The sequence below is a fragment of the Apodemus sylvaticus genome, chromosome 1 (genome assembly GCF_947179515.1).
Source record: "Apodemus sylvaticus chromosome 1, mApoSyl1.1, whole genome shotgun sequence".
NCBI lineage: Eukaryota > Metazoa > Chordata > Mammalia > Rodentia > Muridae > Apodemus > Apodemus sylvaticus.
The window spans coordinates 152,681,030-152,700,413 of NC_067472.1; the positions used below are offsets into that span (position 1 = coordinate 152,681,030).

Below are 19,384 nucleotides of genomic sequence, written 5' to 3' on the forward strand. Positions count from 1 at the left end.
GCCCAAAGGACTCAGTAAGCTCATCTTCATTCTTGCTTTGCATGGGTCCCACTAAAATGGCGGCATGTGCTCTTGCTGTCTTCACAGGGTGGCATTCCTTTCCAGCAAGGGCCCGTGGTGACACTCAGAAGAAATGAAAACACCAACATTGGTTGACTGGTCATGGCACCGCACTGATCATCCGATGAACTGGCTAACTGTTGCTGCCTTGCTCAAGGGTACCTTAGAGAAAAGGTAAGGAACACATGAATTTGCTCCAGGAACTCAATGTGCTCAGGTCTTGGTAGAGCTGTGAGGAACTGTATGGTTTGTGCCCTGTGCTTTATGGACACGAAGCAGGATTAGGGCCTCCGGTTCTCCCTTGTTTGGAGCTTAGGCCGATTGATTGATCCCTGGAAATGAATGGGCAATGGCCGGCAGTTCCTTGCTCTCCCAACACCCAAGCACTCCAGAGTACCCACAAGGTCTTTGTGAAAGGCACTGCAGAGTGCTTGGATCGATGATGATTCCCAGTCAAACATTCCTTGGAAAAGCTGAACAAAATGAGTGAAAACTCAGTACCGCAACTCTCATCGAAACTGAGGTCCGGCACCTGGGGTCCCCCAGGTCCTATGGGCATCAGAAACATGCAGGCCAAGCACCCCTTTGCCCTTGCTTCCTCGGGCTTTAGCCAGACACACTAAAAATGGGTATGTGCTTGTCCTACTCCTCAGGAAACCATGGCCGAGGCCATGGCAGGCCCTTTTGTTCTTGTGGCTTGCTCCCGTAGCTTTTGATGACATTCTTGGCAGGGACTTAGAAGGTAGAGCCGCTTGCTCAAGGAGTGTTGTGCAGCCCTAAAGGACACTGGAATTTGAAGCAGAAGGAATAGGTTTGGCACCAAAGTTTGGCTGTTCATATGGGTTTGAGGCTTTTCTGAAATGCTGACATGAATGATAACACACTTGTGTTGCCAGGCAGAGAGACAATGGAGTGCAGGCTGCAGGAGAAGTGTAGCCTGATTCAGTAGCATAGCTTGGGCACTTTTATAGACTCTGGAAGATTAAAGTGGACAAGAGGGGACTTTGTGGCCTGAAGTCTGCAAGATTCCCACGCTAATAGCTTAGAAATAGAGCAAGGTTGATCAATTAGAGATGATGCTAGACATGTCTCCTGTAAGGTTCCACCTGATTGACACAATTCCTTATGTCCCTGGATTCATGAGCCGTTGGTGGACTCAAGTCAAAGCATGAGATTTTCAGACCTGTGACTGAAATTGATGTGTGGAGGGAGATTGGGCAGGAACCTCCACATTTAATGAATGCATTTGTCTTAAATAGTGTGGTGGAGATATCCGTTAAATCGTGTGTTTGAGATATCCCTTGATATCTTTCCACATTGTTCCAGGCCTCCTTCACAATGTCAAAGTTACAGAACCTTGAGATCTGCTCACAATGGTAGGCTTATGAGAAAATACCGGAACGATCTTCCTTCAAAACTACAAACTCATGGATCATGGTACTATTATATTTTCTGAGATATTGATTTAAATCTACCTTAAAGCCAATTGCTAGCTGTTCATAGGAGGAAATGCTCAATGGGTCTCAGGATATCCTTGAAACCTAGCTTGAGACCAATGTTCATTGGCACTTTCAAAGAAAAACTGGAATTTTTAAATGGAGGTTGCATAGTTGATTAAATTTATGGCCATGAGTCAATTTGCACCATGGATAAGAGGATCTAAGTCCCAATGTGGCATGCTCTGTTGGTGCTACTTAAGGGTTTGTCGTGATAATTCTTTTCAGCAAGGAAAAATCATTGCATAGCAGATAAACTATGGTGGTCCCATGAAAGACGAACTATTCACAAGAGACAAAAGAGAACACAAAAGATGGACCAAAGAGGCATGAAACCACCACTGAGAGCTTATCAAGGAAAGTGAGAGAGCCACACAGAAACACACACAAAGAAACACAGACAAAGACCCCCCACACAAACCCCCACATACGCACCTCTATACACACACACTAAGAACATACACACACCAAGAGACAGAGACAAAGACGGAGAGAGAGCTAGAGAAAAATATTGAGAGAGAGATACAGAGACTCAGAGATATATGTTGTTCCAGGGCCAGTAAATCCTGCTACTTATGAGCTTGACAGCAGAATCAGTTTACTTGTTTGATTTCTGCCTCATTCCAGTAGCCAGTTGAAGAAGTCAGAGTAGGATAAGAGCCATGATGGAAGATACTTATGTGGACCAGATCGACATCCCTGAAAGGACATATTTGTGGTGAACTTCCCCAGAGCCGACTCCACATTCTCACCTTTTATACTGAAGCAGAAGTGTGATTGCCCATGTTAGTGCAATTTTCTTGCTACATGCTGTATCATGTGCCCTTAATTTCTTGTTAATATAGTAGAGAACTGTTGTCGAGTAGGTTGGTGTTTAGGTCATCTTGGAATTTGCGGTTCATCAGTGGAGCAGCTCACATTTCATCCTTAAGGCTTTGGATGGAGGTGAAGGCCCAGCAAGCACTTGTTAACAAAGGGCGTGCTATGTCCCCATCCGAGGTCAGAGTGGACACATAGCCCCTATGTGTATGGAGGAAGCCTACAGGTTGACAAGAGCAGGAGTGTTATGGGTGTCTGTAAAATCTGACAAGCCCAAAGGATTCAGTAAGCTCATCTTCATTCTTGCTTTGCATGGGTCCCACTAAAATGGCGGCATGTGCTCTTGCTGTCTTCACAGGGAGGCATTCCTTTCCAGCAAGGGCCCGTGGTGACACTCAGAAGAAATGAACACACCAACATTGGTTGACTGGTCATGGCACCGCACTGATCATCCGATGAACTGGCTAACTGTTGCTGCCTTGCTCAAGGGTATCCTAGAGAAAAGGTAAGGAACATATGAATTTGCTCCAGGAACTCAATGTGCTTAGGTCTTGGTAGAGCTCTGAGGAACTGTATGGTTTGTGTCCTGTGCTTTAGGGACACGAAGCAGGATTAGGGCCTCCGGTTCTCCCTTGTTTGGAGCTTAGGCCGATTGATTGATCCCTAGAAATGAATGGGCAATGGCCGGCAGTTCCTTGCTCTCCCAACACCCAAGCACTCCAGAGTACCCACAAGGTCTTTGTGAAAGGCACTGCAGAGTGCTTGGATCAATGATGATTCCCAGTCAAACATTCCTTGGAACAGCTGAACAAAATGAGTGAAAACTCAGTACCGCAACTCTCATCGAAACTGAGGTCCGGCAACTGGGGTCCTCCAGGTCCTATGGCCATCAGAAACAGGCAGGCCAAGCACCCCTTTGCCCTTGCTTCCTCGGGCTTTAGCCAGACACACTAAAAATGGGTATGTCCTTGTCCTACTCCTCAGGGAACCATGGCCGAGGCCATGGCAGGCCCTTTTGTTCTTGTGGCTTGCTCCCGTAGCTTTTGATGACATTCTTGGCATGGACTTAGAAGGTAGAGCCGCTTGCTCAAGTAGTGTTGTGCAGCCCTAAAGGACACTGGAATTTGAAGCAGAAGGAATAGGTTTGGCACCAAAGTTTGGCTCTTCATATGGGTTTGAGGCTTTTCTGAAATGCTGACATGAATGATAACACACTTGTGTTGCCAGGCAGAGAGACAATGGAGTGCAGGCTGCAGGAGAAGTGTAGCCTGATTGAGTAGCATAGCTTGGGCACTTTTATAGACTGTGGAAGATTAAAGTGGACAAGAGGGGACTTTGTGGCCTGAAGTCTGCAAGATTCCCACGCAAATAGCTTAGATATAGAGCAAGGTTGATCAATTAGAGATGATGCTAGACATGTCTCCTGTAAGGTTCCACCTGATTGACACAATTCCTTATGTCCCTGGATTCATGAGCCGTTGGTGGACTCAAGTCAAAGCATGAGATTTGCAGACCTGTGACTGAAATTGATGTGTGGAGGGAGATTGGGCAGGAACCTCCACATTTAATGAATGCATTTGTCTTAAATAGTGTGGTGGAGATATCCGTTAAATCGTGTGTTTGAGATATCCCTTGATATCTTTCCACATTGTTCCTGGCCTCCTTCACAATGTCAAAGTTACAGATCCTTGAGATCTGCTCACAATGGTAGGCTTATGAGAAAATACCGGAACGATCTTCCTTCAAAACTACAAACTCATGGATCATGGTACTATTATATTTTCTGAGATAGTGATTTAAATCTACCTTAAAGCCAATTGCTAGCTGTTCATAGGAGGAAATGCTCAATGGGTCTCAGGATATCCTTGAAACCTAGCTTGAGACCAATGTTCATTGGCACTTTCAAAGAAAAACTGGAATTTTTAAATGGAGGTTGCATAGTTGATTAAATTTATGGCCATGAGTCAATTTGCACCATGGATAAGAGGATCTAAGTCCCAATGTGGCATGCTCTGTTGGTGCTACTTAAGGGTTTGTCGTGATAATTCTTTTGAGGAAGGAAAAATCATTGCATAGCAGATAAACTATGGTGGTCTCATGAAAGACGAACTATTCACAAGAGACAAAAGAGAACACAAAAGATGGACCAAAGAGGCATGAAACCACCACTGAGAGCTTATCAAGGAAAGTGCGAGAGCCACACAGAAACACACACAAAGAAACACAAAGACCGCCCCCACAAACCCCAGCATACGCACCTCTATACGAACACACTCATAACATACAAACACCAAGAGACAGAGACAAAGATGGAGAGAGAGCTAGAGAAAAATATTGAGAGAGAGATACAGAGAGTCAGAGAGATATGTTGTTCCAGGGCCAGTAAAGCCTGCTACTTATGAGCTTGAAAGCAGAATCAGTTTACTTGTTTGATTTCTGCCTCATTCCAGTAGCCAGTTGAAGAAGTCAGAGTAGGATAAGATCCATGATGGAAGATACTTATGTGGACCGGATCGACATCCCTGAAAGGACATATTTGTGGTGAACTTCCCCAGAGCCGACTCCACATTCTCACCTTTTATACTGAAGCAGAAGTGTGATTGCCCATGTTAGTGCAATTTTCTTGCTACATGCTGTATCATGTGCCCTTAATTTCTTGTTAATATAGTAGAGAACTGTTGTCGAGTAGGTTGGTGTTCAGGTCATCTTGGAATTTGTGGTTCATCAGTGGAGCAGCTCACATTTCATCCTTAAGGCCTTGGATGGAGGTGAAGGCCCAGCAAGAACTTGATAACAAAGGGCGTGCTATATCCCCAGCCGAGGTCAGAGTGGACACATAGCCCTTTTGTGTATGGAGGAAGCCTACAGGTTGACAAGAGCAGGAGTGTTATGGGTGTCTGTAAAATCTGACAAGCCCAAAGGACTCAGTAAGCTCATCTTCATTCTTGCTTTGCATGGGTCCCACTAAAATGGCGGCATGTGCTCTTGCTGTCTTCACAGGGTGGCATTCCTTTCCAGCAAGGGCCCGTGGTGACACTCAGAAGAAATGAAAACACCAACATTGGTTGACTGGTCATGGCACCGCACTGATCATCCGATGAACTGGCTAACTGTTGCTGCCTTGCTCAAGGGTACCTTAGAGAAAAGGTAAGGAACACATGAATTTGCTCCAGGAACTCAATGTGCTCAGGTCTTGGTAGAGCTGTGAGGAACTGTATGGTTTGTGCCCTGTGCTTTATGGACACGAAGCAGGATTAGGGCCTCCGGTTCTCCCTTGTTTGGAGCTTAGGCCGATTGATTGATCCCTGGAAATGAATGGGCAATGGCCGGCAGTTCCTTGCTCTCCCAACACCCAAGCACACCAGAGTACCCACAAGGTCTTTGTGAAAGGCACTGCAGAGTGCTTGGATCGATGATGATTCCCAGTCAAACATTCCTTGGAAAAGCTGAACAAAATGAGTGAAAACTCAGTACCGCAACTCTCATCGAAACTGAGGTCCGGCACCTGGGGTCCCCCAGGTCCTATGGGCATCAGAAACATGCAGGCCAAGCACCCCTTTGCCCTTGCTTCCTCGGGCTTTAGCCAGACACACTAAAAATGGGTATGTGCTTGTCCTACTCCTCAGGAAACCATGGCCGAGGCCATGGCAGGCCCTTTTGTTCTTGTGGCTTGCTCCCGTAGCTTTTGATGACATTCTTGGCAGGGACTTAGAAGGTAGAGCCGCTTGCTCAAGGAGTGTTGTGCAGCCCTAAAGGACACTGGAATTTGAAGCAGAAGGAATAGGTTTGGCACCAAAGTTTGGCTGTTCATATGGGTTTGAGGCTTTTCTGAAATGCTGACATGAATGATAACACACTTGTGTTGCCAGGCAGAGAGACAATGGAGTGCAGGCTGCAGGAGAAGTGTAGCCTGATTCAGTAGCATAGCTTGGGCACTTTTATAGACTCTGGAAGATTAAAGTGGACAAGAGGGGACTTTGTGGCCTGAAGTCTGCAAGATTCCCACGCTAATAGCTTAGAAATAGAGCAAGGTTGATCAATTAGAGATGATGCTAGACATGTCTCCTGTAAGGTTCCACCTGATTGACACAATTCCTTATGTCCCTGGATTCATGAGCCGTTGGTGGACTCAAGTCAAAGCATGAGATTTTCAGACCTGTGACTGAAATTGATGTGTGGAGGGAGATTGGGCAGGAACCTCCACATTTAATGAATGCATTTGTCTTAAATAGTGTGGTGGAGATATCCGTTAAATCGTGTGTTTGAGATATCCCTTGATATCTTTCCACATTGTTCCAGGCCTCCTTCACAATGTCAAAGTTACAGAACCTTGAGATCTGCTCACAATGGTAGGCTTATGAGAAAATACCGGAACGATCTTCCTTCAAAACTACAAACTCATGGATCATGGTACTATTATATTTTCTGAGATATTGATTTAAATCTACCTTAAAGCCAATTGCTAGCTGTTCATAGGAGGAAATGCTCAATGGGTCTCAGGATATCCTTGAAACCTAGCTTGAGACCAATGTTCATTGGCACTTTCAAAGAAAAACTGGAATTTTTAAATGGAGGTTGCATAGTTGATTAAATTTATGGCCATGAGTCAATTTGCACCATGGATAAGAGGATCTAAGTCCCAATGTGGCATGCTCTGTTGGTGCTACTTAAGGGTTTGTCGTGATAATTCTTTTCAGCAAGGAAAAATCATTGCATAGCAGATAAACTATGGTGGTCCCATGAAAGACGAACTATTCACAAGAGACAAAAGAGAACACAAAAGATGGACCAAAGAGGCATGAAACCACCACTGAGAGCTTATCAAGGAAAGTGAGAGAGCCACACAGAAACACACACAAAGAAACACAGACAAAGACCCCCCACACAAACCCCCACATACGCACCTCTATACACACACACTAAGAACATACACACACCAAGAGACAGAGACAAAGACGGAGAGAGAGCTAGAGAAAAATATTGAGAGAGAGATACAGAGACTCAGAGATATATGTTGTTCCAGGGCCAGTAAATCCTGCTACTTATGAGCTTGACAGCAGAATCAGTTTACTTGTTTGATTTCTGCCTCATTCCAGTAGCCAGTTGAAGAAGTCAGAGTAGGATAAGAGCCATGATGGAAGATACTTATGTGGACCAGATCGACATCCCTGAAAGGACATATTTGTGGTGAACTTCCCCAGAGCCGACTCCACATTCTCACCTTTTATACTGAAGCAGAAGTGTGATTGCCCATGTTAGTGCAATTTTCTTGCTACATGCTGTATCATGTGCCCTTAATTTCTTGTTAATATAGTAGAGAACTGTTGTCGAGTAGGTTGGTGTTTAGGTCATCTTGGAATTTGCGGTTCATCAGTGGAGCAGCTCACATTTCATCCTTAAGGCTTTGGATGGAGGTGAAGGCCCAGCAAGCACTTGTTAACAAAGGGCGTGCTATGTCCCCATCCGAGGTCAGAGTGGACACATAGCCCCTATGTGTATGGAGGAAGCCTACAGGTTGACAAGAGCAGGAGTGTTATGGGTGTCTGTAAAATCTGACAAGCCCAAAGGATTCAGTAAGCTCATCTTCATTCTTGCTTTGCATGGGTCCCACTAAAATGGCGGCATGTGCTCTTGCTGTCTTCACAGGGAGGCATTCCTTTCCAGCAAGGGCCCGTGGTGACACTCAGAAGAAATGAACACACCAACATTGGTTGCCTGGTCATGGCACCGCACTGATCATCCGATGAACTGGCTAACTGTTGCTGCCTTGCTCAAGGGTACCCTAGAGAAAAGGTAAGGAACATATGAATTTGCTCCAGGAACTCAATGTGCTTAGGTCTTGGTAGAGCTCTGAGGAACTGTATGGTTTGTGTCCTGTGCTTTAGGGACACGAAGCAGGATTAGGGCCTCCGGTTCTCCCTTGTTTGGAGCTTAGGCCGATTGATTGATCCCTAGAAATGAATGGGCAATGGCCGGCAGTTCCTTGCTCTCCCAACACCCAAGCACTCCAGAGTACCCACAAGGTCTTTGTGAAAGGCACTGCAGAGTGCTTGGATCAATGATGATTCCCAGTCAAACATTCCTTGGAACAGCTGAACAAAATGAGTGAAAACTCAGTACCGCAACTCTCATCGAAACTGAGGTCCGGCAACTGGGGTCCTCCAGGTCCTATGGCCATCAGAAACAGGCAGGCCAAGCACCCCTTTGCCCTTGCTTCCTCGGGCTTTAGCCAGACACACTAAAAATGGGTATGTCCTTGTCCTACTCCTCAGGGAACCATGGCCGAGGCCATGGCAGGCCCTTTTGTTCTTGTGGCTTGCTCCCGTAGCTTTTGATGACATTCTTGGCATGGACTTAGAAGGTAGAGCCGCTTGCTCAAGTAGTGTTGTGCAGCCCTAAAGGACACTGGAATTTGAAGCAGAAGGAATAGGTTTGGCACCAAAGTTTGGCTCTTCATATGGGTTTGAGGCTTTTCTGAAATGCTGACATGAATGATAACACACTTGTGTTGCCAGGCAGAGAGACAATGGAGTGCAGGCTGCAGGAGAAGTGTAGCCTGATTGAGTAGCATAGCTTGGGCACTTTTATAGACTGTGGAAGATTAAAGTGGACAAGAGGGGACTTTGTGGCCTGAAGTCTGCAAGATTCCCACGCAAATAGCTTAGATATAGAGCAAGGTTGATCAATTAGAGATGATGCTAGACATGTCTCCTGTAAGGTTCCACCTGATTGACACAATTCCTTATGTCCCTGGATTCATGAGCCGTTGGTGGACTCAAGTCAAAGCATGAGATTTGCAGACCTGTGACTGAAATTGATGTGTGGAGGGAGATTGGGCAGGAACCTCCACATTTAATGAATGCATTTGTCTTAAATAGTGTGGTGGAGATATCCGTTAAATCGTGTGTTTGAGATATCCCTTGATATCTTTCCACATTGTTCCAGGCCTCCTTCACAATGTCAAAGTTACAGATCCTTGAGATCTGCTCACAATGGTAGGCTTATGAGAAAATACCGGAACGATTTTCCTTCAAAACAACAAACTCATGGATCATGGTACAATTATATTTTCTGAGATAGTGATTTAAATCTACCTTAAAGCCAATTGCTAGCTGTTCATAGGAGGAAATGCTCAATGGGTCTCAGGATATCCTTGAAACCTAGCTTGAGACCAATGTTCATTGGCACTATCAAAGAAAAACTGGAATTTTTAAATGGAGGTTGGATAGTTGATTAAATTTATGGCCATGAGTCAATTTGCACCATGGATAAGAGGATCTAAGTCCCAATGTGGCATGCTCTGTTGGTGCTACTTAAGGGTTTGTCGTGATAATTCTTTTCAGCAAGGAAAAATCATTGCATAGCAGATAAACTATGGTGGTCCCATGAAAGACGAACTATTCACAAGAGACAAAAGAGAAGACAAAAGATGGACCAAAGAGGCATGAAACCACCACTGAGAGCTTATCAAGGAAAGTGAGAGAGCCATACAGAAACACACACAAAGAAACACAGAAAAACACCCCCCCACAAACCCCCACATACGCACCTCTATACACACACACTCATAACATACACACACCAAGAGACAGAGACAAAGACGGAGAGAGAGCTAGAGAAAAATATTGAAAGAGAGAGACAGAGAGTCAGAGAGATATGTTGTTCCAGGGCCAGTAAAGAGTGCTACTTATGAGCTTGAAAGCAGAATCAGTTTACCTGTTTGATTTCTGCCTCATTCCATTAGCCAGTTGAAGAAGTCAGAGTAGGATAAGAGCCATGATGGAAGATACTTATGTGGACCAGATCGACTTCCCTGAAAGGACATATTTGTGGTGAACTTCCCCAGAGCTGACTCCACATTCTCACCTTTTATACTGAAGCAGAAGTGTGATTGCCCATGTTAGTGCAATTTTCTTGCTACATGCTGTATCATGTGCCCTTAAATTCTTGTTAATATAGTAGAGAACTGTTGTCGAGTAGGTTGGTGTTCAGGTCATCTTGGAATTTGCGGTTCATCAGTGGAGCAGCTCACATTTCATCCTTAAGGCCTTGGATGGAGGTGAAGGCCCAGCAAGCAGTTGATAACAAAGGGCGTGCTATGTCCCCAGCCGAGGTCAGAGTGGACACATAGCCCCTATGTGTATGGAGGAAGCCTACAGCTTGACAAGAGCAGGAGTGTTATGGGTGTCTGTAAAATCTGACAAGCCCAAAGGACTCAGTAAGCTCATCTTCATTCTTGCTTTGCATGGGTCCCACTAAAATGGCGGCATGTGCTCTTGCTGTCTTCACAGGGTGGCATTCCTTTCCAGCAAGGGCCCGTGGTGACACTCAGAAGAAATGAACACACCAACATTGGTTGACTGGTCATGGCACCGCACTGATCATCCGATGAACTGGCTAACTGTTGCTGCCTTGCTCAAGGGTACCTTAGAGAAAAGGTAAGGAACACATGAATTTGCTCCAGGAACTCAATGTGCTCAGGTCTTGGTAGAGCTGTGAGGAACTGTATGGTTTGTGCCCTGTGCTTTAGGGACACGAAGCAGGATTAGGGCCTCCGGTTCTCCCTTGTTTGGAGCTTAGGCCGATTGATTGATCCCTAGAAATGAATGGGCAATGGCCGACAGTTCCTTGCTCTCCCAACACCCAAGCACTCCAGAGTACCCACAAGGTCTTTGTGAAAGGCACTGCAGAGTGCTTGGATCGATGATGATTCCCAGTCAAACATTCCTTGGAAAAGCTGAACAAAATGAGTGAAAACTCAGTACCGCAACTCTCATCGAAACTGAGGTCTGGAACCAGGGGTCCTCCAGGTCCTATGGGCATCAGAAACAGTGAGCCCAAGCACCCCTTTGCCCTTGCTTCCTCGGGCTTTAGCCAGACACACTAAAAATGTGTATGTGCTTGTCCTACTCCTCAGGAAACCATGGCCGAGGCCATGGCAGGCCCTTTTGTTCTTGTGGCTTGCTCCCTTAGCTTTTGAGGACATTCTTGGCAGGGACTTAGAAGGTAGAGCCGCTTGCTCAAGGAGTGTTGTGCAGCCCTAAAGGACACTGGAATTTGAAGCAGAAGGAATAGGTTTGGCACCAAAATTTGGCTCTTCATATGGGTTTGAGGCTTTTCTGAAATGCTGACATGAATGATAACACACTTGTGTTGCCAGGCAGAGAGACAATGGAGTGCAGGCTGCAGGAGAAGTGTAGCCTGATTCAATAGCATAGCTTGGGCACTTTTATAGACTGTGGAAGATTAAAGTGGACAAGAGGGGACTTTGTGGCCTGAAGTCTGCAAGATTCCCACGCTAATAGCTTAGAAATAGAGCAAGGTTGATCAATTAGAGATGATGCTAGACATGTCTCCTGTAAGGTTCCACCTGATTGACACAATTCCTTATGTCCCTGGATTCATGAGCCGTTGGTGGACTCAAGTCAAAGCATGAGATTTGCAGACCTGTGACTGAAATTGATGTGTGGAGCGAGATTGGGCAGGAACCTCCACATTTAATGAATGCATTTGTCTTAAATAGTGTGGTGGAGATATCCGTTAAATCGTGTGTTTGAGATATCCCTTGATATCTTTCCACATTGTTCCAGGCCTCCTTCACAATGTCAAAGTTACAGATCCTTGAGATCTGCTCACAATGGTAGGCTTATGAGAAAATACCAGAACGATCTTCCTTCAAAACTACAAACTCATGGATCATGGTACTATTATATTTTCTGAGATAGTGATTTAAATCTACATTAAAGCCAATTACTAGCTGTTCATAGGAGGAAATGCTCAATGGGTCTCAGGATATCCTTGAAACCTAGCTTGAGACCAATGTTCATTGGCACTTTCAAAGAAAAACTGGAATTTTTAAATGGAGGTTGCATAGTTGATTAAATTTATGGCCATGAGTCAATTTGCACCATGGATTAGAGGATCTAAGTACCAATGTGGCATGCCTCTGTTGGTGCTACTGAGGGGTTTGTCGTGATAATTCTTTTCAGCAAGGAAATATCATTGCATAGCAGATAAACTATGGTGGTCCCATGAGAGACGAACTATTCACAAGAGACAAAAGAGAAGAAAATAGATGGACCAAAGAGGCATGAAACCACCACTGAGAGCTTATCAAGGAAAGTGAGAGAGCCACACAGAAACACACACAAAGAAACACAGACAAACACCCCCCCCACAAACCCGCACATACGCACTTCTATACACACACACTCATAACATAAACACACCAAGAGACAGAGACAAAGACGGAGAGAGAGCTAGAGAAAAATATTGAGAGAGAGATACAGAGAGTCAGAGAGATATGTTGTTCCAGGGCCACTAAAGCCTGCTACTTATGAGATTGAAAGCAGAATCAGTTTACTTGTTTGATTTCTGCCTCATTCTAGTAGCCAGTTGAAGAAGGCAGAGTAGGATAAGAGGCATGATGGAAGATATTTATGTGGACCAGATCGACATCCCTGAAAGGACATATTTCTGGTGAACTTCCCCAGAGCCGACTCCACATTCTCACCTTTTATACTGAAGCAGAAGTGTGATTGCCCATGTTAGTGCAATTTTCTTGCTACATGCTGTATCATGTGCCCTGAATTTCTTGTTAATATAGTAAAGAACAGTTGTCGAGTAGGTTGGTGTTCAGGTCATCTTGGAATTTGCGGTTCACCAGTGGAGCAGTTCACATTTCATCCTTAAGGCCTTGGATGGAGGTGAAGGCCCAGCAAGCACTTGATAACAAAGGGCGTGCTATGTCCCCTTCCGAGGACAGAGTGGACACATAGCCCCTATGTGTATGGAGGAAGCCTACAGGTTGACAAGAGCAGGAGTGTTATGGGTGTCTGTAAAATCTGACAAGCCCAAAGGACTCAGTAAGCTCATCTTCATTCTTGCTTTGCATGGGTCCCACTAAAATGGCGGCATGTGCTCTTGCTGTCTTCACAGGGTGTCATTCCTTTCCAGCAATGGCCCGTGGTGTCACTCAGAAGAAATGAACACACCAACATTGGTTGCCTGGTCATGGCACCGCACTGATCATCCGATGAACTGGCTAACTGTTGCTGCCTTGCTCAAGGGTACCTTAGACAAAAGGTAAGGAACACATGAATTTGCTCCAGGAAATCAATATGCTCAGGTCTTGGTAGAGCTGTGAGGAACTGTATGGTTTGTGCCCTGTGCTTTAGGGACACGAAGCAGGATTAGGGCCTCCGGTTCTCCCTTGTTTGGAGCTTAGGCCGATTGATTGATCCCTAGAAATGAATGGGCAATGGCCGGCAGTTCCTTGCTCTCACAACACCCAAGCACTCCAGAGTACCCACAAGGTCTTTGTGAAAGGCACTGCAGAGTGCTGGGATCGATGATTATTCCCAGTCAAACATTCCTTGGAAAGCTGAACAAAATCAGTGAAAACTCAGTACCGCAACTCTCATCGAAACTGAGGTCCGGCACCTGGGGTCCTCCAGGTCCTATGGGCATCAGAAACAGACAGGCCAAGCACCCCTGTGCCCTTGCTTCCTCGGGCTTTAGCCAGACACACTAAAAATTGGTATGTGCTTGTCCTACTCCTCAGGAAACCATGGCCGAGGCCATGGCAGGCCCTTTTGTTCTTGTGGATTGATCCCGTAGCTTTTGATGACATTCTTGGCAGGGACTTAGAAGGTAGAGCCGCTTGCTCAAGGAGTGTTGTGCAGCCCTAAAGGACACTGGAATTTGAAGCAGAAGGAATAGGTTTGGCACCAAAGTTTGGATCTTCATATGGGTTTGAGGCTTTTCTGAAATGCTGACATGAATGATAACACACTTGCGTTGCCAGGCAGAGAGACAATGGAGTGCAGGCTGCAGGAGAAGTGTAGCCTGATTGAGTAGCATAGCTTGGGCACTTTTATAGACTGTGGAAGATTAAAGTGGACAAGAGGGGACTTTGTGGCCTGAAGTCTGCAAGATTCCCACGCAAAGAGCTTAGAAATAGAGCAAGGTTGATCAATTAGAGATGATGTTAGACATGTCTCCTGTAAGGTTCCACCTGATTGACACAATTCCTTATGTCCCTGGATTCATGAGCCGTTGGTGGACTCAAGTCAAAGCATGAGATTTTCAGACCTGTGACTGAAATTGATGTGTGGAGGGAGATTGGGCAGGAACCTCCACATTTAATGAATGCATTTGTCTTAAATAGTGTGGTGGAGATATCCGTTAAATCGTGTGTTTGAGATATCCCTTGATATCTTTCCACATTGTTCCAGGCCTCCTTCACAATGTCAAAGTTACAGAACCTTGAGATCTGCTCACAATGGTAGGCTTATGAGAAAATACCGGAACGATCTTCCTTCAAAACTACAAACTCATGGATCATGGTACTATTATATTTTCTGAGATAGTGATTTAAATCTACCTTAAAGCCAATTGCTAGCTGTTCATAGGAGGAAATGCTCAATGGGTCTCAGGATATCCTTGAAACCTAGCTTGAGACCAATGTTCATTGGCACTTTCAAAGAAAAACTGGAATTTTTAAATGGAGGTTGCATAGTTGATTAAATTTATGGCCATGAGTCAATTTGCACCATGGATAAGAGGATCTAAGTCCCAATGTGGCATGCCTCTGTTGGTGCTACTGAGGGGTTTGTCGTGATAATTCTTTTCAGCAAGGAAAAATCATTGCATAGCATATAAACTATGGTGGTCCCATGAAAGACGAACTATTCACAAGAGACAAAAGAGAAGACAAAAGATGGACCAAAGAGGCATGAAACCACCACTGAGAGCTTATCAAGGAAAGTGAGAGAGCCACATAGAAACACACACAAAGAAACACAGACAAACATCCCCCCACAAACCCCCACATCCGCACCTCTATACACACATACTCATAACATACACACACCAAGAGACAGAGACAAAGACAGAGAGAGAGCTAGAGAAAATTATTGAGAGAGAGATACAAAGAGTCAGAGAGATATGTTGTTACAGGGCCAGTAAAGCCTGCTACTTATGAGCTTGAAAGCAGAATCAGTTTACTTCTTTGATTTCTGCCTCATTCCAGTATCCAGTTGAAGAAGTCAGAGTAGGATAAGAGCCATGATGGAAGATACTTATGTGGACCAGATCGACATCCCTGAAAGGACATATTTGTGGTTAACTTCCCCAGAGCCGACTCCACATTCTCACCTTTTATACTGAAGCAGAATTGTGATTGCCCATGTTAGTGCAAGTTTCTTGCTACATGCTGTATCATGTGCCCTTAATTTCTTGTTAATATAGTAGAGAACTGTTGTCGAGTAGGTTGGTGTTCAGGTCATCTTGGAATTTGCGGTTCATCAGTGGAGCAGCTCACATTTCATCCTTAAGGCCTTGGATGGAGGTGAAGGCCCAGCAAGCACTTGATAACAAAGGGTGTGCTATGTCCCCAGCCGAGGTCAGAGTGGACATATAGCCCCTATGTGTATGGAGGAAGCCTACAGGTTGACAAGAGCAGGAGTGTTATGGGTGTCTGTAAAATCTGACAAGCCCAAAGGACTCAGTAAGCTCATCTTCATTCTTGCTTTGCATGGGTCCCACTAAAATGGCGGCATGTGCTCTTGCTGTCTTCACAGGGTGTCATTCCTTTCCAGCAATGGCCTGTGGTGACACTCAGAAGAAATGAACACACCAACATTGGTTGACTGGTCATGACACCGCACTGATCATCCGATGAACTGGCTAACTGTTGCTGCCTTGTTCAAGGGTACCTTAGAGTAAAGGTAAGGAACACATGAATTTGCTCGAGGAACTCAATGTGCTCAGGTCTTGGTAGAGCTGTGAGGAACTGTATGTGCCCTGTGCTTTAGGGACACGAAGCAGGATTAGGGCCTCTGGTTCTCCCTTGTTTGGAGCTTAGGCCGATTGATTGATCCCTAGAAATGAATGGGCAATGGCCGGCAGTTCCTTGCTCTCCCAACACCCAAGCACTCCAGAGTACCCACAAGGTCTTTGTGAAAGACACTGCAGAGTGCTTGGATCGATGATGATTCCCAGTCAAACATTCCTTGGAAAGCTGAACAAAATGAGTGAAAACTCAGTACCGCAACTCTCATCGAAACTGAGGTCCGGCACCTGGGGTCCTCCAGGTCCTATGGGCATCAGAAACAGACAGGCCAAGCACCCCTGTGCCCTTGCTTCCTCGGGCTTTAGCCAGACACACTAAAAATGGGTATGTGCTTGTCCTACTCCTCAGGAAACCAAGGCCGAGGCCATGGCAGGCCCTTTTTTTCTTGTGGCTTGCTTCCGTAGCGTTTGATGACATTCTTGGCAGGTACTTAGAAGGAAGAGCCGCTTGCTCAAGGAGTGTTGTGCAGCCCTAAAGGACACTGGAATTTGAAGCAGAAGGAATAGGGTTGGCACCAAAGTTTGGCTCCTAATATGGGTTTGAGGCTTTTCTGAAATGTTGACATGAATGATAACACTCTTGTGTTGCCAGGCAGAGAGACAATGGAGTGCAGGCTGCAGGAGAAGTGTAGCCTGATTGAGTAGCATAGCTTGGGCACTTTTATAGACTGTGGAAGATTAAAGTGGACAAGAGGGGACTTTGTGACCTGAAGTCTGCAAGATTCCCAAGCAAATAGCTTAGAAATAGAGCAAGGTTGATCAATTTGAGATGATGCTAGACATGTCTCCTGTAAGGTTCCACCTGATTGACACAATTCCTTATGTCCCTGGATTCATGAGCCGTTGGTGGACTCAAGTCAAAGCATGAGATTTGCAGACCTGTGACTGAAATTGATGTGTGGAGGGAGATTGGGCAGGAACCTCCACATTAAATGAATGCATTTGTCTTAAATAGTGTGGTGGAAATATCCGTTAAAACGTGTGTTTCAGATATCCCTTGATATCTTTCCACATTGTTCCAGGCCTCCTTCACAATGTCAAAGTTAAAGATCCTTGAGATCTGCTCACAATGGTAGGCTTATGAGAAAATACCGGAACGATCTTCCTTCAAAACTACAAACTCATGGATCATGGTACTATTATATTTTCTGAGATAGTGATTTAAATCTACCTTAAAGCCAATTGCTAGCTGTTCATAGGAGGAAATGCTCAATGGGTCTCAGGATATCCTTGAAAGCTAGCTTGAGACCAATGTTCATTGGCACTTACAAAGAAAAACTGGAATTTTTAAATGGAGGTTGCATAGTTGATTAAATTTATGCCCATGAGTCAATTTGCTCCATGGATAAGAGGATCTAAGTCCCAATGTGGCATGCCTCTGTTGGTGTTACCGAGGGGTTTGTCGTGATAATTCTTTTCAGCAAGGAAAAATCATTGCATAGCAGATAAACTATGGTGGTCCCATGAAAGACGAACTATTCACAAGAGACAAAAGAGAAGACAAAAGATGGACCAAAGAGGCATGAAACCACCACTGAGATCTTATCAAGGAAAGTGAGAGAGCCACACAGAAACACACACAAAGAAACACAGACAAACACCCCCCCACAAACCTCCACATACGCATCTTTATACACACACACTCATAACATACACACACCAAGAGACAGAGACAAAGACAGAGAGAGAGCTAGAGAAAAATATTGAGAGAGAGATATAGAGAGTCAGAGAGATATGTTGTTCCAGGGCCAGTAAAGCCTGCTACTTATGAGCTTGAAAGCAGAATCAGTTTACTTGTTTGATTTTTGCCTCATTCCAGTAGCCTGTTGAAGAAGTGAGAGTAGGATAAGAGCCATGATGGAAGATACTTATGTGGACCAGATCGACATCCCTGAAAGGACATATTTGTGGTGAACTTCCCCAAAGCCGACTCCACATTCTCACCTTTTATACTGAAGCAGAAGTGTGATTGCCCATGTTAGTGCAATTTTCTTGCTACATGCTGTATCTTGTGCCCTTAATTTTTTGTTAATATAGTAGAGAACTGTTGTCGAGTAGGTTGGTGTTCAGGTCATCTTGGAATTTGCGGTTCATCAGTGGAGCAGCTCACAATTCATCTTTAAGGCCTTGGATGGAGGTGAAGGCCCAGCAAGCACTTGGTAACAAAGGGCGTGCTATGTCCCCAGCCGAGGTCAGAGTGGACACATAGACCCTATGTGTATGGAGGAAACCTACAGGTTGACAAGAGCAGGAGTGTTATGGGTGTCTGTAAAATCTGACAAGCCCAAAGGACTCAGTAAGCTCATCTTCATTCTTGCTTTGCATGGGTCCCACTAAAATGGCGGCATGTGCTCTTGCTGTCTTCACAGGGTCGCATTCCTTTCCAGCAAGGGCCCGTGGTGACACTCAGAAGAAATGAACACACCAACATTGGTTGACTGGTCATGGCACCGCACTGATCATCCGATGAATTGGCTAACTGTTGCTGCCTTGCTCAAGGGTACCTTAGAGAAAAGGTAAGGAACACATGAATTTGCTCCAGGAACTCAATGTGCTCAGGTCTTGGTAGAGCTGTGAGGAACTGTATGGTTTGTGCCCTGTGCTTTAGGGACACGAAGCAGGATTAGGGCCTCCGGTTCTCCCTTGTTTGGAGCTTAGGCCGATTGATTGATCCCTAGAAATGAATGGGCAATGGCCGGCAGTTCCTTGCTCTCCCAACACCCAAGCACTCCAGAGTACCCACAAGGTCTTTGTGAAAGGCACTGCAGAGTGCTTGGATCGATGATGATTCCCAGTCAAACATTCCTTGGAAAAGCTGAACAAAATGAGTGAAAACTCAGTACCGCAACTCTCATCGAAACTGAGGTCCGGCACCTGGGGTCCTCCAGGTCCTATGGGCATCAGAAACAGGCAGGCCAAGCACCCCTTTGCCCTTGCTTCCTCGGGCTTTAGCCAGACACACTAAAAATGGGTATGTGCTTGTCCTACTCCTCAGGAAACCATGGCCGAGGCCATGGCAGGCCCTTTTGTTCTTGTGGCTTGCTCCAGTAGCTTTTGATGACATTCTTGGCAGGGACTTAGAAGGTAGAGCCGCTTGCTCAAGGAGTGTTGTGCAGCCCTAAAGGACACTGGAATTTGAAGCAGAAGGAATAGGT

At 45.3% G+C, this 19,384-nt stretch overlaps 8 non-coding genes across 8 annotated transcripts; all 8 read left to right on the plus strand.

The window, feature by feature from the left end:
- The first annotated feature begins 493 nt into the window (after nt 1-493).
- LOC127676368 (small nucleolar RNA SNORD116) lies at nt 494-587 on the plus strand. The gene has a single exon (XR_007975849.1). It is a non-coding gene; the product is annotated as a small nucleolar RNA SNORD116 (small nucleolar RNA).
- Nucleotides 588-3,139: 2,552 nt separating this feature from the next.
- LOC127676442 (small nucleolar RNA SNORD116) lies at nt 3,140-3,233 on the plus strand. The gene has a single exon (XR_007975920.1). It is a non-coding gene; the product is annotated as a small nucleolar RNA SNORD116 (small nucleolar RNA).
- A 2,548-nt stretch (nt 3,234-5,781) lies between these two features.
- On the plus strand, nt 5,782-5,875 carry LOC127676369 (small nucleolar RNA SNORD116). The gene has a single exon (XR_007975850.1). It is a non-coding gene; the product is annotated as a small nucleolar RNA SNORD116 (small nucleolar RNA).
- Nucleotides 5,876-8,427: 2,552 nt separating this feature from the next.
- LOC127676443 (small nucleolar RNA SNORD116) lies at nt 8,428-8,521 on the plus strand. The gene has a single exon (XR_007975921.1). It is a non-coding gene; the product is annotated as a small nucleolar RNA SNORD116 (small nucleolar RNA).
- A 2,551-nt stretch (nt 8,522-11,072) lies between these two features.
- LOC127676422 (small nucleolar RNA SNORD116) lies at nt 11,073-11,166 on the plus strand. The gene has a single exon (XR_007975900.1). It is a non-coding gene; the product is annotated as a small nucleolar RNA SNORD116 (small nucleolar RNA).
- Nucleotides 11,167-13,719: 2,553 nt separating this feature from the next.
- Nucleotides 13,720-13,812, plus strand: LOC127676457 (small nucleolar RNA SNORD116). The gene has a single exon (XR_007975935.1). It is a non-coding gene; the product is annotated as a small nucleolar RNA SNORD116 (small nucleolar RNA).
- A 2,547-nt stretch (nt 13,813-16,359) lies between these two features.
- Nucleotides 16,360-16,452, plus strand: LOC127677020 (small nucleolar RNA SNORD116). Its single transcript, XR_007976424.1, has one exon. It is a non-coding gene; the product is annotated as a small nucleolar RNA SNORD116 (small nucleolar RNA).
- A 2,552-nt stretch (nt 16,453-19,004) lies between these two features.
- LOC127676371 (small nucleolar RNA SNORD116) lies at nt 19,005-19,098 on the plus strand. The gene has a single exon (XR_007975852.1). It is a non-coding gene; the product is annotated as a small nucleolar RNA SNORD116 (small nucleolar RNA).
- Nucleotides 19,099-19,384: the final 286 nt, after the last annotated feature.